General features: G+C 39.0%; 1 long non-coding RNA gene across 2 annotated transcripts in view; it reads right to left on the bottom strand.

Moving 5' to 3' along the window:
* Positions 1-17,886, bottom strand: part of LOC121097740 — a 150,756-nt gene that overhangs the window by 11,698 nt on the left and 121,172 nt on the right. For both annotated transcript variants that reach the window (XR_005831069.1, XR_005831068.1), the window contains one exon: positions 1,859-1,933. This is a non-coding gene — a long non-coding RNA (uncharacterized LOC121097740). The remainder of the gene's footprint in view (positions 1-1,858; positions 1,934-17,886) is intronic.

Here is a 17,886-nt window from a genome sequence, read left to right as displayed (position 1 = left end):
AGGGGCACTGATTGTCTCCTGTACTGATGACGGTTAGGTAAGAGGGGGCTCTTCTGTTAAGTAATAAAAGATGTGTGATAGGAGTATGCCAAAATGCAGATGGTTCAGAAAAGCTGAATGGAAAACAATTGCTCTTTCTGGGACCTCAGAAAGCAGAGGAAACCAAATCAAACATGCTGCTCAGGCCACAAATATTGCCCTGCGCTGGAGAGCAGGCCCCCACCCCTGGGGAAAGGCCACTCGCTGGATGGCTGTGCAGGCAGAGCACAGCTTGGACTGCACATCATTCTCCTCTCTTTCAGCCCAGCAGCACCTCCAGCCTCTTGCTTTTGTTTGGCCAGGTGACACTCTTCCACTTTGCATTTTTTACTTTACACTCCTGCTGTAGCTAGAAAGGAACAGCCCCTTCTTGCAAACCCTTGCACAAATCCTCAGTGGGAGACTGCTGCCTGAGACTTCACTTCTGGGACTTGTGACCCACATTCAGATCTGCCTGCTGCCCTACTCCACCTACCAGATAACTTATTCCTAAACACATAGATTTTTGGCATGTCATCTTTCCTTCTTGTGCTCATCTCAGATTAGCTGCCTTTCCTAAAAACTCACCATAACCACTCCTGATCTTTCAGTGAGATTCACCCCTGCCAACCACAAAAGGACATGTTATTAGCATTAGAAAAAAAAATGTTTAAATGTTTCTGCAAATAAGCCAGAAGCATCATGCAAATGCAAAAGCAGATTTCAGGCAACACTAGCATCCAAAGCTGCTTGAACATCTCTTGTCAGAAGATACATGATGCATACTTCAAAAGCAAATCTGGGAGGATGCTCTTAGATGGTCCTCTACACTGCTTACATAAACCCATATGTGATGTCATTAAGTAGAACAACAGAATCACTTGACGTAACTAAATTAAACCCTTCTGCATTCAAACAAAAATCAATAGGAAACCACAGATAAGAGAATAAGTGGATAATTTATATACGGTACTCTCCTCTTCCAAAATCCTCTTGAAGGTTACCCCCTTTTTTGTAAGAGATTTTTGGAGATATACAGCGTATTCCCAAAAAATCATAGTGATCAAGTGGCCTTCAACCAATAAATGAGTGCGCTGTAGTGAAAAAAATAATAGCAAAGGTCTTAGAAGTCTTAAAAACTATTTAAAATCAACAAAAAACCCAAGACGCAAAAAACACAGTTACGTTAGAAGAATAAGTCTGTTTACTGCACCTACATGGAACTGGTTGGAAAATAGAAAGCAGCTATTTACTTCACCTTGTCTAAAAATGGATCATCAAACAAAAAAGAAAAATCAAAACAATACCCATCCAAATCAGCAGTTTAGTGTTCTTAGTGTAAGAACAAAGCAGAATTTCAGTGATGAATTCACTACAATCCATTTGGGTTACAAATACACCAGTTACAGAATAATTTTCTTCCTCTGAAGCCCAGAGAGCCAAATCACTTATCACAGAGTGTTACATTACATAAGAGACGAGGACTTAAAAACCCAGCTTTTTCTGGTCTCTGGTCTGATGCCGAATACATTGGCAGCCACCTTCCAGCCAGAATATTAGAGGTGATTTGTAAAACACACTGCCAAAGAAGGGTTGTACCAGCTGTCCAGTGCTAAGCTGTAATGAATTTTTCTTTCAGCAACTAAACCACAATTCAGGAACACTGGGATCTTATGTGCAGTCAGTGCCATTAGCTACAGCCAGTATCCCAAGTAATATCTATTTCTGCATAGGTTGGAGGCTTAGCATTCTCATAAGCAACTATCAATTCTGGTGAGTGTATATATCTACATATTTATTTATAAATAAAAATATACACATACAGCCATATGCAACATACCTTGATGTCCTGGCAGAAGGAAATCCCAATGTCAGTATTTGTTTTAGCAACTTCATGCAGTAAAACTTCCTTTTTCTGATCAAGACAAAAAAGAGGGAGAGACAGTAAGACTTTAAGCTACAAATGACCTAAAAACATATCAGTGATTTGAATCAAGAGACCCACTTCTTATTACTCTTTGACACTTCTGGTCTTTTCTTTCTTTCTTTCTTTCTCACCCCTCCCTTCTATTTTTCACCTTTGTTCTCAGTTTCTTTGTTCTCCTTTAATTATAATCCTGCTAAGCCTGGACATCTCTGTCTATTCTGCCTCAGTCATTCCTTGAATACTAACTAGGAAAAGAGAGCAAGCAGTTTCTTCTGTATGCTCTCAAACGCTAATATCAGAGAACTGCTGAATCAAATGCCAGTCAGTAACTCTAAGCCAAAATGGAATGATTAACTCAGTTCCCACAAGCAGGCTTGCTTTCAAAGCAGAGGGGAGGCCCCAGAGAATAAGAAGGGCAAATATCATACCTAACTTCACAGAGAGGTGAAAAGGAAGATACAGACAGAGACATGCTAGTTTAACTTCAGTGCCCAGAAAAATACTAGAGCAAATTATTAGAGAATTAATTTGTCAGTGCCTGGAGAATAAATAAGTGACAAGAAATGGCTGGCAATTTTCAAGAATCTATTACGTCAAATTGTTTGGTTTCCATCTCTGGCAAGACAACTTGCCTAACGGATAAAGCAGCAGTTGTCACACATCTTACATTTAGTAAGGTTTTGATTAATAATTCCTAAAGAGCAGCATAGATTATTGAAGCTGTTGTTGAAGGGTTTCTGCTGCTTGATGTACACCTGGACGTGCCACTGCCTGGCATCAGGGTACTACCTTCACCAGGCACCCACAAATGGAGCTGTTCAGGGAAGAGTGCTCCAGGGGAATGTGTAGAGCACCAAACTCTTATGGTGGGCCATGGACAGACCATGTGCATTTTCCCATCCAGCATTCAGTTACTGTGAGGAGGGAGGACATTAGCCAGATAAATCTGCTCCAAGATCAGTAATATGTTAAGCGGGGCATAGAGGGCTTGTCTGTGCATCCACTATAAAAATGATGCAAAGTTAGACAGGTAACTAAAAAGCACTTTGAAAACGAAGATTATCAGTGAGCCAATTAAAAAAAAAAATCACAAAATACTCCAAAGTTTATCAAATTTGTTAAAAAGACAAATGCAAATGGCTTTATTTTGGAAAGAAAATTCAAACGCACAAATACAATGTGAAAAGAAGTTGAGTAGGCAGGAGAAATTCAGGAAAGGATAACAGAGGGGGCCACATACAGAACGAAATCATGTTGTGCTGTAATTTTTACTTTCAAGGTCAATGCTCTGACAGGATCTGAAACCATAATCTCTGCCTATATACCCCTAGTCCTCCAGCCCAAGATCGCAACTTTCACTTATAGATCATTTACTGATGAAAACATAATTGCTGGCTGCCAGGATGTGACCACAGGTGAACAGTAATTTTGAGAATGAGAGTTTGGGGCTTTCTTTCCTGCAGAAGCAATAACAGGGGATTTGGCACCTTAACTCTCAGTTGCTCCTATTTAACAAAACGCTTCTCCTGTAATCCCAGGAAAAGAAAGTTTTCCCTTTTTCAGTAATTGAAACACCCATTAGGGACGCTTTGGGGAAAATTATTCAAAATAGATAAATGGATTGATTAGTTTGCTTAGTTAGGTATGGCACATTGAATGGTGTGCCATAAGTACCACCTTAGTACTCTATCATAAGGTTTCCTACTGCTGTTTTATAGTAGATTATAAACAACTTGAGGCAGGGCCCAACTTATACTCTTACGTTGCTATGTCTATCACTGTGGAACACTGTCCATAACTAGCACATTAAGCTGCTACTCCAATACAAACAATAAAATAACTATAATAATATGTCTACCAAAATGCTCTCAGCCATTAGAAAGAAGAGCTGATACAACACAAACACTGATGAAACTAAATGAAGCATTTTTGTAATCACCTTGCTTCTATAACTCTTACAGATTAAGCTCAGTACTGCCATATTTAATTCCCAACACTGAAAAGAAAAAGTAAAATCCCACATATAGCCATCATTGTAAGAATACAAATCACTCAATCTCATTAAAGTTCTTCAAACTATTTGCAAAGTTAAACCGAGTAGGGCGGTTGTGCTGAGAGAGGGATTTGACCCCCCGCACGGTATGATGCCAGCATATTTATACGTTCATTTCCAGAGTGTAGCAGGTTTTGTGATTTGTAGGCTTTTTATTCCCCATAAAGATGCAATTTAATGTGCCTCTGTAATGCTTTTCACTTAACTTACACTCTGAGCTATCTCAGTATATCTAAAATGTTACATAATCATTTTCAAGTTCTTATTCTATTCCCTCCGCTTGGCATTTAGCAAATGGTATTTTTGTTCAAGTCATAGTCTTCCCAGCTACAGAGTCTTTTCACAAAAATCAAATTAATCTTATACAAAAATCAGATTCTTAGTATGAATGTCTGATTTCATTGAATTTTTTTTATTGCTTTATGCTCATAGGGCAAGCCAGTGAAATATAACTGAAATGTCAAGTGAAATGTATGGCAAAGCGATTAGGAAAAAACTTTTAGCATTTGTTACAGATTAATATGTTAATTACAGCACGTATTGTGGAAAAAGATTAAGTATCACCAAAGTAAATTTATTTTTAACCAGCTTTATTCCTCACACTTCATAAATTAACCAGTGGAATATGTAATGGATAAGAACACAGACACTGAGATTGCTAGAAATTATGCAAAACTCCAATGCATACAAGGTTGCAATACAGATAATGTCTTTGCTTTAAAAAAAGCACTTCATCAAAGAGAATTATGCCCCCGCTGAAACACCCATTTTCATAGACTACTTGCAGGTATCTCCAAAATACTTTTCCACAATGACAATGTCAAAACAGGTCAATATTTTAAACTCTATTTTTGTCACGAGCATATTAAGAAAGACCAAATGCTGATCCTGACCATAACAATGCAAACGCCCATGTGACATTAAAAAATTGCTAAGAAAAATATTTGCATTTGTAAAAATATTGCAGTGCAATGCAACACTGAATCTTTAAACAGGACAGCACATGCCATGAGATGTTGAGGGCTGCATGAACTTCTCATTCTCAATTCAAATACGTTCTTGAATTTGTATCTATATGCAAGCTGAAAAAAAACCCCATCAAAAACAGAGTCTAAAACAATAGCCATGATGAAGACTTTGGGAGTTTTGCCATGGATTTCAGAGAAGGTAAGGATTCGAGTTATTTTTAGTAAATTATATGGATTCAATGGCTACTAAAGTAAACAGAAGGTTTTTCTTTTCATTTCAGTGGGTTTGGAGATAGGCTTATGCAGAACATCGGATAGGAACCATTTGCAGCCTAAAGTCTGATCCCTCTTCTAAAGCATAACTTTTGCATGTCTCTGTATGGTTTGTCTACTGCATCATCAAAACACAATCTTCATGCTGACAAGGTCCTTGGGATAAACCAGTAGAGATATGGGAAATACAACCACTGTGTAATTTATAGATCCACTAATGGAATTTACATTAAAACTAATGTTGTATGGTGTTTGGTTAACTCCTGTTCTGGGCAACTTTCCAAATATTTTGACACATTGAGTATGACAAATAATTTCCTCCTGATAGAAAGAATGTGATAGCCTAAATTACAGGTCCACCTCTCAAGAATAATCCTATATCAACTGACACATATAAGCATTCAGGTTAACAAAATAACAGCAAATTTCAAACTCATTAATCCTGTGATTGGTAATTACTTTAGTAAAGAATGCTACCCCTATCATTTTGATGTTTTAGAAGACTATTTGTAACCTTTTTGTGGAAAGCCTCATTAGAATCCCTGTAAAAGATTAACTTTACTTCATTTTGGGGACAAAACCGTAACTGAAACTTACAGGTTAGATACCTCAAGGCATACCAAGATGATGAAACCAGACAGGAATAACATTTTACTACTGTTTGGGGATCTGTTCCCTAGCAAAACACCAGAGCAATCACAATCAGTAATCTCAGTTCTAAGATACTACTAGGCCATTCCTCTCTTTCAGTAAGGCCTTCCATATGAGCAGGGGGTATATTGTAGCTAATTTTGTTTAGTTAGCCTTTAATTCTATTGACTGTTTGTTAGAGCTCTGGGCTGAATCAGGATCCCTTCGCTCTCTGTGCTGTTTTAGCACATACAACAACACATCACAGAATTTAACAAAACAGAATAATTCCCCAGCCCCCACCCCTCCCTCCATTTTACAAAATAGGGAGAACAAAAAGCCCAAGAGAAATTCTACCTCACCTGGGTTGTTGCTGGGAAAGATGCAGAAGGACGTAGACATTGGTGGTTAAGTTTATGTTGTAATTGCAATTCAAGAGGTGCAATTACAATTCATTAAAGCCTTGTTAGGCTGTCATGAAAGAGATGACATCTGGTTCTATAGTCATTACATTAACAAGAAAGTCTCAGAACCTTCAGAAAACGTTGGTTCAGGCTCACAGAAGTCCTGCCGATGGCACTCCCTTTGGTACATCTTCTCCCTATTGCTTTGCTTCTCTTCAAATAGCCCATTTGTAACATGCTGCTCTTACAAATGATCTATATATTCACTGGACCTCTGCAAGGCTGGCAATCAAATCTGTTCTTGGCCTCTTCAGCTGCAGCCCCTGGAGTTTCAAATTGCTGAATAACTCTCAGCATATCTGGAAAACCACTAAAGATCAATCCCCTTCGCTTATTGCAAGCATATCAGGAGTTATTCATTCTTAAAGTCTATAAACCTAATGGTTTTCTCAGACACACAGGTAGCCTCTACTATGCCTGTAGGAATTGAGATGTATGTTGGTCATTCTCTACTAAAGTTGGTCCTTTCATAAAGTGTTATGAGAAAATCCAAGTCACTCTATGTGGAACATAAGTGACGCCAGGCAGGTTGTTAATAAGTAGCACTGCCAAATGCAGTTGGAAGAGAAACTGTTATATCTTCATTAAAACATATTTTTGGCTGTCATTTCCAACTCAGTCATGTGTTTAAGGAGCCTTTGATTGATTCTTCCATCCACTGAAAGCAAGCAAAACTAACAAACAACTTTCCTAAGTTGCTTATATCCTCATAGATTTTTAATTGAAATGTAACTCCCATTGCACCTTATTAGTTCATTGACTGTTGTATTAGTTTAATTTACTGAAGGGTTATTTTTGCACCTGCCTCACACATTTACCCCATTAAGCATGTGCAGATTATCAGATAACTGCTCAATTAAACTAAACTGTTGTTCAAATTGGATATTTCATTATATCAACAAGGCAAAAAGCTACTTGGCATGTAATAGCAAACATGGCTTGCTTCACTGAAATGTATTTTCAGATTAAACTGTGACACTTGGACACTTCAGCCTGCTAAAGTCAATGGAAAAAAACTCCAATCAACTCCAATAGCCTTTGGATAAACTCTTAAATTAGGTGATGTGTCTTTAAGATTACTTCTCTAAGGGCATCTTATTAAAGAATTCATTCATGTTAACCTGGTAACCTTGGTCTTTGCCTAGTTTCCTATACCCAAAGCCCTACAGATGCACCCAAAATTCAAAGTAGAACTCAGCAAATCTGAAGAGTTTTGCCCTTTTCATTGCTTGGGTTGTGTTTGAAACTCAACACCACTTTGTAGACTTTAATGAACATTGTGGTTCAAAGGGAAACTCGGGCTGACTCATACATTACATGCTTCAGCTGGATTATCTCAGAGCATGCTATTCTTGGCAATAAGGGAAGCTTCATTTTCCTGCAGAAAAGTGGGAAAGTGGTAGGGAGTACAATTTAAATTGTGGCAGAATTTTTTACTCTGATGGTTAAATTCTGTCATCCTCATTCACACCGAACAGTGGCTTAATTTAAACTTAGCCAAGGGATTCAATGAGGAAGCATTTGCAAGTAAAATATTATTCTATACAATTACTGTATTGCAGCAAGGTCAGGAAGCCTCATCATAAGCAGCTTCCCAGTACACTAATTCCAGTCCTAGAGAGTTTTAGCAAAGACAACAGCTGAACAAAGATTAGAGGCATGCATATTGTCATTGCACAAAATGCCACCTCACTCTGCTCCTCTTCCATGCCAAACTAAGCTCACCCACCCCAACAACAATTCAATCAGACATCATATAGTTACCTTACAGCTGAGTGGGAGCAAAAGCAGGCAGTTCTGTTCAGCATGATGGGTAGCCCGCTTGGCACACTGATACCAGCTTTCTGTAGAGACTGGGAGGAAATCTGCCCTTGTGAGCATTATCTCCTCAGTGCTGCCTCACTCTTGGTTGGGCTACAAGGCTGGATTATATTTAATCACCATCTAATAGTATATCCTAAACCTTGGACCCTCACTATCCATTCTCACTTAAATGACACGGTTTAATCAGCTGTCTTGTTTTAAAAGGTACTTCATCAAATCAGTGAAAAAATCCTGTGTAGCCTACTGCAGTTTCGTGAAGTGCCATACAGCAGTTATGCAACAGGAACATCTTCACTGATTATCCCTTATAACTTAGCACTTGCAGGGGATGTAAGGTACAAGTAACTCACCCTCACCATAGCTTCATTTATCAGCAAAGCAAACCTGCACCCCAACCTTTTACTGTTCAGCTACTCTTACTCAACCCAGCACAAACCATAGTAGTGCAGAAGCAGAGATATTCTGGTTAATGAGTTCATGCTAGAGGAAAAGAAGGAGGAGGAAAATAAAGAAGGAGGGAGGAGGAAAAGAGGAAAAAAAGGAAGAGAAAAGAAGGAGGAGGGGGAAGAGTGGAAGGGGGTGAAGAAAAAGAAAAAAAAAAATATTTCTCTTGATAAAGCAAACAACAACAACAACAACAACTAGTATCTCAATGAAATGTTTTGCTAAATCTGAAAAGACATAAAATAGATCTAAATCTTTCACCCAACATCATGCACTATATCTTCCCGGTTCTTAGGAAAACAAAAAGAGAATTCACTAGTCTGTAGAAATGACCCTTTTTCAGCTGCCTCTATCACTGGTGCAGCGCTTTCTCTCACACTATTTGTGCTTGTTGCCAGATGACTAGTGTTACCAGCTAGCTTGCAGCAATAGGTTTAGGATCCTCTTAATTCAACGATTTTGCTGGATTGCTGAAAATTAATTACTAAAATTACCATGTAAATTAAATATATCACAAAACAGAAGTTTGCCACCAAAATTAAAGATAATCTGTACAATGTGTACCGAACTAGTGTGCTTAACTAAATGGAATAATGTCTGAGTAGATGGTGCTATCTTTCTCTTGGTGAAACAAAAAGCTTCCAGATTATTATCAACATAAATTTTCTAATTAAAGATAAGGTGGCTATCAGCATGGACAAAAATAGCAGGATTTTTCTCCCAAATGACAGGCTGATTATATAGCTTGCTTTCCCTTGAGGGACAGCAGTGTAGAATTTTACCTGCCTATCACCAGACCTATGAACGGGCATAACTAGTTAGTGGGTTGATATAACTGAACATGGTGACGTGCTAGTTATAAAATGCTTCTCTTCTGCACTAACAAAACAAAACCTACAAAGCACTTCTTCATTCAAGCATCACGACTAGAGTCACTCCTTGACTAAATTCTTATGCAGGCGCAGAGCTGTTCTTGCCCATAGATCTGCAACAATTCCGGTGCCTTTCAGGTTACAGACATGTGTGGCAGCTTGTGGAGCTGTCCCCAAGGTAACTGCTTCAGCAAACCTCTGTGGCTGAAGACATTTGTTTAATGTATTGCCAGTCCAAAATTATTATACAATCATTGCAGATTTTCCTTAGTCTCTGATGATCCATGAGCATACCTGAAGGCAGGTAATTAAGAATCTAAATTAGAATTTTTATTTCTTGGCAGTTAATTTCAGTCCAAGTTGATGTGTTGCAGAGCTACAAATAAAAAAAACCCCAACAAATAGTCCTTGTGAGCAAGCTAGCAAAAAAATCCCTAACTGAATTTTTGAAGATGGCATAGTTGTAACAAGAACATCTGTAAAAGTTACAGCTGCTAAAAAAAACAAAACAAAAAAAGTCAGATTTACCATTAGCAATGTTAAAAATGTAATTATCACAAGTACTTGTCCATTCATGTTACCATGGTTCACCTTAGCCTTGCTATTTCTTAATCTACCTCTTCTTATCACTTTTACACTGCAATGTTCCCAAGTCACTCATCACATGTTTGTCCAGAATTTAACAGAGTGAAGACCAGATGTGTTGTCATCTTCCAGTAATGCAGTGCAGACAATAGAAGTAATAAGGAATAAAAGTCCATCAGGAGTGACTGTGGTACACAATTGGAGATATAGCAACATATCCTTTTGCACAAAAGTTGTTTAAAGTAACACAGATAACATGGAAACCACTGGCAAATGTTATCCCTAGAGATATTTTTTGTATATAAAAAGAATAACCCTGAGGTTTTCCCTTGGTATTCAAATAAAGATGATGCTGTAACCCTGGTAATATTAAGAATTAATTCAGCCACTGCTCTGAACCAAGCATATAACTTAAAAAAAAAAAAGCTTATTTTAAAAATGCAATATATTATTGCAGATCACCAAAGAGAGTAATATATTGAAATTCATGTACTCAAAATACATTCAAATAGTGATAGAAAAACATTAATGTGGGAATCCTCCTACCCAAGTCATTCACTTTTTACCTAGAACTGGCATTTTATCTCTGAACCCTTACAACTGACTTAATCAGTTGGTCTTGTGGGAAACAAAGGATAAAGCTGTGGCCAAGGCCCCTTCAGATTTAGAAAGAATAAAACCAGAAGAAATATAATTTATTACTTTAAAGCTAAAGATGCTTAACAGCCTTACAATCTTTTCTTTACAAAAAGAAATTGAAAATTTTAAACTGATGACAACCAAAGAGAGCTTGCAAACTTACACCCCGTTTATGTGCATTTGTTTTAATAGAACATGCTCACCACCTGTGGATCCACAACTCGGATCTGTGGATCTTTCAGAAATAAGGAACAAAGATCTGTTACGATTCAGAGTAGGACACATATGGGTATACCTTTCGGTTTCACATTGTAACACCAAGATTCCTAGGGGAGTTTGGTTATTAACTTCAGAGAGAGCGGCATGAGACATTTGGACAGGTCTTTCCCCCAAGTTGTACAGCAGAAGGCCAGGACTTACCATGGTAGCCTTAAGCTAGCTGTAAAATACATTGCGACATACGTGACGTGCTACATACAAGACAAAGATAATCCAGTTATCAGAACTGTGTTACAAAGCACAGAGATGCAGTGTGAAACACAGTAGAGACAACTCACTGTTTTCCTTTTTTCCTCAAGGATCTAATTTCACTAAGCTAATCTAACAAACCCAACTAATGAAAGAAGTGTCTTGGAATTCAGTGAACAGAAAAGCTTTGAAAGATGGATGCTACTTTCAAATGTTTACATTTTCATTGCGGAATACTTTCTCGCTGTCTCGAGAATACACATATGTCTAACACCTGAAGACAAATACTGCACAACATTCAGAATGTTCAGGATGAGATAAGAATATTTTTGTGTACTTTCTTAAAAGGATGTTCCTTTCTAACAAACTTCTTTACTACTTGTCAATTCCTTCGTATGATACTTGGGAATAGCGTGGTGGCAAACAGCAAAAAGGCGGGATCAGCACAGAAGGAGTCAGCATGAAGATGACCAGATTCAATGGAAGAAACAGAAAACAATTACATCAACACCACATATTTACACTACAGTATTTTTAAGAGTGCTAGCCAGGATCTGTGTTTTGTTCCACCTAAAATGATAGAGATGGCAGGAGGAGAGCAAACTCTCTGCTCTGGTCTGCCCGAGGGATACAACTGGCCCACAAAGATGAAAAGTCTTGCAATGAGAAGTAAGAGTGGACATTTTATTGCCACTACTGAGATCTAAAAAAGCAATGGCTGTTCCTCCTTTCTATATACTTCTCTATCACCTCTTCCCAGCTGGAATCAGAAAATGAAGGGCCACATCCCCTGGAGACCAAACACTTCTGTCCATTTTAGTTCTTTCTAGCATACCACACATCTTTACTACTGAGGCCTTTCCACAGGCACATCTGGCCCAAAGCAGGTAGTAGCAAAAATCCTATAAGAAAGCTGGGAGCTTCTTACAAGTTTTCTAGCCCAGTCCGGCAGATACAAGAGTTTCCGATAATCATCAAAACAGTTGGATGCTTTTTGAATCTTATCTGAGCCAAACAGAACCTCAGACCCTTCTGAGGTTTGTCCTGCATTGGTTTGAATAGGCTTCAGACAGTCATTGTTATTGTATTTTGAAAGCGATTTTCTTTGTTGTGCTCAGATCAGTAGCCAACGGAGTAAGGAGACTGCACTTCTGTGCCATATCACCCATGCTCATACGCTTGCTTTTTCAGATTCTGCTGTTTGATCCTCCGCAGTGGATTCTTTACAGATACAAAAATTAGATGTGACACTGGGGAATATATTCAAATGAAACAGAGGCTACGAGAAAAGTAGCAGGGGTAGGATTTCTCTGGTAAAGGCTAAATAATGTTAATTTCCTAGAAACTGATTCAACCTTTATACTCGGTGGCTCAGCACTGCAGGCAGCACATCTGTTTGCTCTGTGAAGGTCCTGGGTTTTGGGAAGGACTTGGCATTCTTCCTTGTGTGGTCAGCAGGGTGTCTAGAAACTGATGCTTCACTTGATATGGCAAACTACAGGGTTCCAAGAATAATGATGTCTGAAACATTATCCAGAGAATAAACAAATTATCCCTTTTTCCCCTTGTGACAAAGACTAACTTGCAAAATTTAGGGTAGCTTTTTTTATGATTTATAGATTGTAGCCTGGTGTCCTATTCAGGCAATAAAATACATGAGTGTGTGGATATCTTTGTCTTTCTTCCACCAAACCACTTTTAAGCTTGTTCATCAAGTTTCACATTTGATAGGGGACAGGTCTCAAAGACACAAAATTCCTGCAAGCTTTATGAAAAGAGGAAGCACATAGAGAAGAGAGAGGTTGTGTAGCTTATCTACCGGGGAAAAAGCCTGCCCTGTGAGCCAGACTTTTATCGGACACCACATCATCCACTCTTAAGGCTGCTCTCAACTCCAATGACAGGGAAACCTTGACAGTACCATTTAAAGCACACCAAGAATTTATGCCATGTGGGCTTTCATGTCTGATTCAGGGGCATGGCCACAATGCATGGTTGGTTGGTTGGTCTGTTTGTTTGTTTTTTTTTTTAAAAAAAAAAGGTCTGTTTAAAGGTCTTCTAGATCAATGAACCATAGACCCAAATACATGGAAAAGCAGGCTTCATTAATTTGTCTATTCATATAACTAAAGTTATTTGGACCAAACTTTTGCAAACAGCAATCTAAGCAATAAAGCATGGAATGTTGGCTCTCAGCCTCTGACAGCACATCACTCCCAGAGTTTCTCTTTCTCTCTTCCTGCCTATTTACTGAAAGCAGCATCAAAGCGACTGCTCCAGCAGATTGAGAAGTGGATGAATTCCCATTTCTCAAACGGGTGGTATCTTCAACAAAGTTTTGGTTTTATGCAGCTTCCCTAGACACATGAAAGTCACCAGTCCCTCATAAACTCTTAGATACTTAGATGCTGCCCAGTAAATTCTGATGGATCTTTCATTATTTCAGTCCTGTCCTACAGCTATACTCTTTCTCCATCTCAAGGTACAGATACTGAAAAAGTTATATGAAATACCAGTTCAACCAAAAAAAGGAGGAGTTGCACCGTGAAAGCGAGTAGTATGCAGCAGGCGACAGCCAACAGAGAGCAGCAGCATGTAGCATAACTAGTTGTTGCTCGCAGCCCTGGACTTTGGGTGTTCTGGCTTTATGTTGTAGCTTACGCTACAGGGGATAGGTAAAGCTGATAGAATTCAGCTGAACTGGTAACCTTGTCATCTTCTTTCTCTCCTGTATTCCTGCTTGAACCCAGTCCCCTTTATTCCCTGCCTTGTACAGAACAGCCTGTTAGCCACGCTAGCAGGAAATACTTGATATTTCTTGGGCCAAGGTACTCTGCCACATAGCCAGAAAGCAGAAGACCAACATCAGACTTGCTGATTTTAGCTACAAGCTAAAAAATACAACTTTTCTGCATGCCTATCCTCATTCTTAAATCAGCCCTTGTGAAGGAGTAATTGGAATATGGCCTTGGAGTCTGAGAAGCGGAGCACAGACCCATGCAAAGACTGGTAGGCTATTTTGAAATCCCTCGAGCAGGGCAGACCAGCTGTCTTTAGCACAGAACCCTCAATTGACTAGGTTTCTCCTGAAACTGAGCCAAATAAGAGTAATACAGCAGCCTCTCCTCAGTTTTTGTCAATGCCAAAATAAATGAGAGAGAAAGAGAAATTACATAATGGTGAATAAAAATGGTTATATTTCTATCCATGATCTCCATTAATGTGGGAGGCTGGAGTCAAAGTTCAGAGGGCAAAGCTACAATTCTTTGTGCCTCTTAAGTGAATGCACTTGCAAGAATAAATGTAGCAGGGAAAATGTATCCCTGGTCTGGAGCGTGGGTAGATCCTGCTCTCTCTGCTCAGCAGGATGGCTGCTAACACTTGGATAGAAGCCCCGATCGGCTAAAGGAAGCCAACTGTCACAATCACTGACCCTCACTCACTTAAGAAGATGGCACAAAATCCAGCCCTCGCCCCATTCAAGGTCTGTTCTACTCCAGCTGAAAGATGGGTTATCAGCATTAAGGAAAAGGTATGTGCATCCTGAAATAAAGAAAATTTCTGTTATTACAAGAGCCCACAAGGCTGAGAAACAAAAGGCTAGACGAAGCTCAGACAGCACCCAACCAGCATCCCTATTGCTATCCAGCCCCCCATTCCAGAGTTACATTGGATCCCATGGAAGGACTAGAGATTGAAAGCTTGAGATGGGATCCCATGGAAGAGGGACTGAGTAGCAGTTTCCTTGAGAAGTCTGACTGCATAAATATATATATAGCATGCTATATATACTGATATCCTTGGCATCTTCTATTAATAACTGGTTACAAGGACAGGGATGATTATATTTGTAAAAGGCACAGGACTTGTCAATTGTCAGTGTAGTAAAGTGCTGCTATTCCTCCTCATACCAGGCATCAATCAGCCATCAGGCAACTATTTGATTATGGTCACTGTTTACATGAGAAGTGTATGAAACAGAGGCCAGGATGTAACAGGTTTTTCAGTTCACTATCCCTTCCCAAAGCCTAGCCAATGGAAACAATTTTATTCTTACACTACCCTGACATCCAGTTCCATAGCATGTCACATGCATTACTCTGGCAAGAACCTGATAAGAAGTTCGTGCACCAGTACATGAAATGAAGATGAAACAGGGCTGAAATTCATCCAGCAAAACAGAAGTCAACTCAAGGGTTTGTTGGATACGTGTGAAAATGGTTTTCACGCCTTGAGTGAGAGAAACACAGCTCACATGTAATTAAAATCTGCACAAGTGAGTTTACGCCTGTCAACCCCAGAGTATCACCGTCACTAGATTCTCCACCTCTTCGAAGAGAGCAAAACGTTCACTTTGACTATGACCTACCTGGAGCAGCGGCTGATGTGGTTAAAACTTACATAACACTAGCTGCTATGAAGCACATCACAGCTTTTAAAGGTATTAAGTTTCAGTATTTTTATTCGACAGTTAAAGTACAACCATACTCGGTGTCTCTTCAGTGATAACTGCTATTGCCACTGCAAAACTAGAATTAGAGATCATGAGCAGATGAAAGGAAATTGTAAAGTCTTGGCAGAGGCTTTTGAAACTCTGCAAGGCTTGCTAGGTAACTGCTGCTGGCTGTACAGGGGACAAAAATTGCTCGTAAGAACTGAAATGGGCCTTGCAGCAGAGAGGTACTAGAGGAGAGCCAGTGTAGTACTCCCAGCGGCAATTAACATCAGGTGCTACATACAAATGGAGCTTGCAGAAGAGTTTGCTGGCATGAAATAAATGCTTGTTTCAGACTGATAATAAATCATTTATTTGTTGTTATTTTTAAATTCCGTTACTTCGATTTTCATAACACGCTAAGTGTGCTTTGGCTTTCCACTACTACTTAATTTGTTCTGTTTGTGGACATCTGAATAGTCAGGGTTATCAAAACTAGTTTTAGGAGGGGTCATGTTCAGAAACAACATTAGAAAAAGTTTTGGGGAATGATAGGCTATACTACCTCTGTGCCACCACCCCACAGCAATTTATCCATCTTCCTGTCTTACCCTAGCTCCTGAAATACATGAAGCACAGCCTAGAATCGCATTTTAGCAGCAGGCTGGAGTAATAGATGCTACAAGGAACAGTGACATTCCTGATGCGTGATGTGCCACGCACTACAGGGAGTTGAAATCTCAGTTTGTACGCCTTATGGCAAGCCATAAATTCCTGATTTTATGTGCTGATGTAAAAACTTGTTTAACAAATCCATTGGAGCAGTCTGCCTGGATCAATGTTATGACAGGCACATAGAATCCCAATAGCATTCCTATGAGAAAGTATCTCAACATCTTGATTCAGAGGTATATATTAATTTAATATGTTTATGGGAACACATGCTGGAATGAAGGAATTTCTGCTTCCACCTGCAGCGACTCAGTATTGTTATAGCCATACAGAAGCTCAACTTCAGCTTTAAAAGGGCATCTACTGTTCCCATCACAGCTGCCCTGAACAGTTTGTGGGCAGCCAGTGGCACGTAACAGCACTTTCCTCAAACTCATAATGTTCTATATAGTTAATGTTATTTTTCATGTTTGTGTTGCCAGATGACAGCATATTTTTAAGTGTGGAATTCATCACTGTTCTTGGATGCTCAGAGAGACAAGGAGGAAATATAGATGAAATATATTTATAGTTTTGAGAGACAACTAAGCAGGAACCATCCTGAATCATAATTAAGTAGCACACTACAATTTACTATCAAATGTACAAAGAAATACTAGGAAAAACATTTCACTATGATGAATTTAAATGTATGTATCACTGCACGCACCAAAAAGGGTCTTTGATGTAAAGGCCCTTAGAAAGGTAAGGAAAACATGAGGAATGGACACACAACAACAACTACATATACCAAATATGTACGTTATTGTACCACTTGCTGAGGATATTATTAAAACGTAGTTAGCTACTACTGCCCAAGTATTCAGGCCTTATTCCATAAATTGTACAATTGCTTTGTGTGCACAAACTTTAACTGACACTTGACAATCTAAAGCACTCGAGTATATTTCAAAATTCATCATCTTTGAGATATTCAGAAGAAACATACGCAATATTAATCACTCAAACACCAGCCCACAGAAACATGGAGCTTACATAAGAACAAAAACTACTCAGATTAGCTCAGTATTACAATGGTTGTAGGAAGGTAATGGGAGTTGCAGGACAGTTCCAAATGTATGCAGAGTGTCTGCAAATTAAATACATATGTTTTTTTGTAGATGCTGCCATGAAAAAAGGTATGATCCTTATCTGAGTGCTCAACATTTCTCAGCTTGGAAAAATCTTGAAAACCCTGTTTTTCAGTAGATTTAGCTCTCGGGAAAGAGGCTTGGAGAGAACTTTCATCTTTGTTGCAAATCCTACAAAGACGTGACCTTGCCATTTATAAAGCTACAGAGCACATTCGGAGGAGAACTACCATTCCTGCAGAAGAGGCTATGAACATGTAATAGAACAAGCTTTGCAAAGGTTAGAGTGCATGAGGTAAGAGTATTTCCTCAGAATAAATCATCTTGACCAAAAGCGGTGCAAAGTTAAAAGGCATGACTTCTCTCAACCATATGAAAGTCAGGTAGGTTTTTCTGCCTGAGAGAGCACGCACATTATTCAAACAACTTTCAGATGTATCGCATTTACTGGCAGGAGATTATCCATCTAAGAAAGCAGCTCCTT

Source organism: Falco naumanni, chromosome 15 (assembly GCF_017639655.2).
Source record: "Falco naumanni isolate bFalNau1 chromosome 15, bFalNau1.pat, whole genome shotgun sequence".
NCBI lineage: Eukaryota > Metazoa > Chordata > Aves > Falconiformes > Falconidae > Falco > Falco naumanni.
The sequence above is the reverse complement of the archived record's forward strand: the minus strand, read 5'-3'. Positions and strand labels throughout refer to the sequence as shown.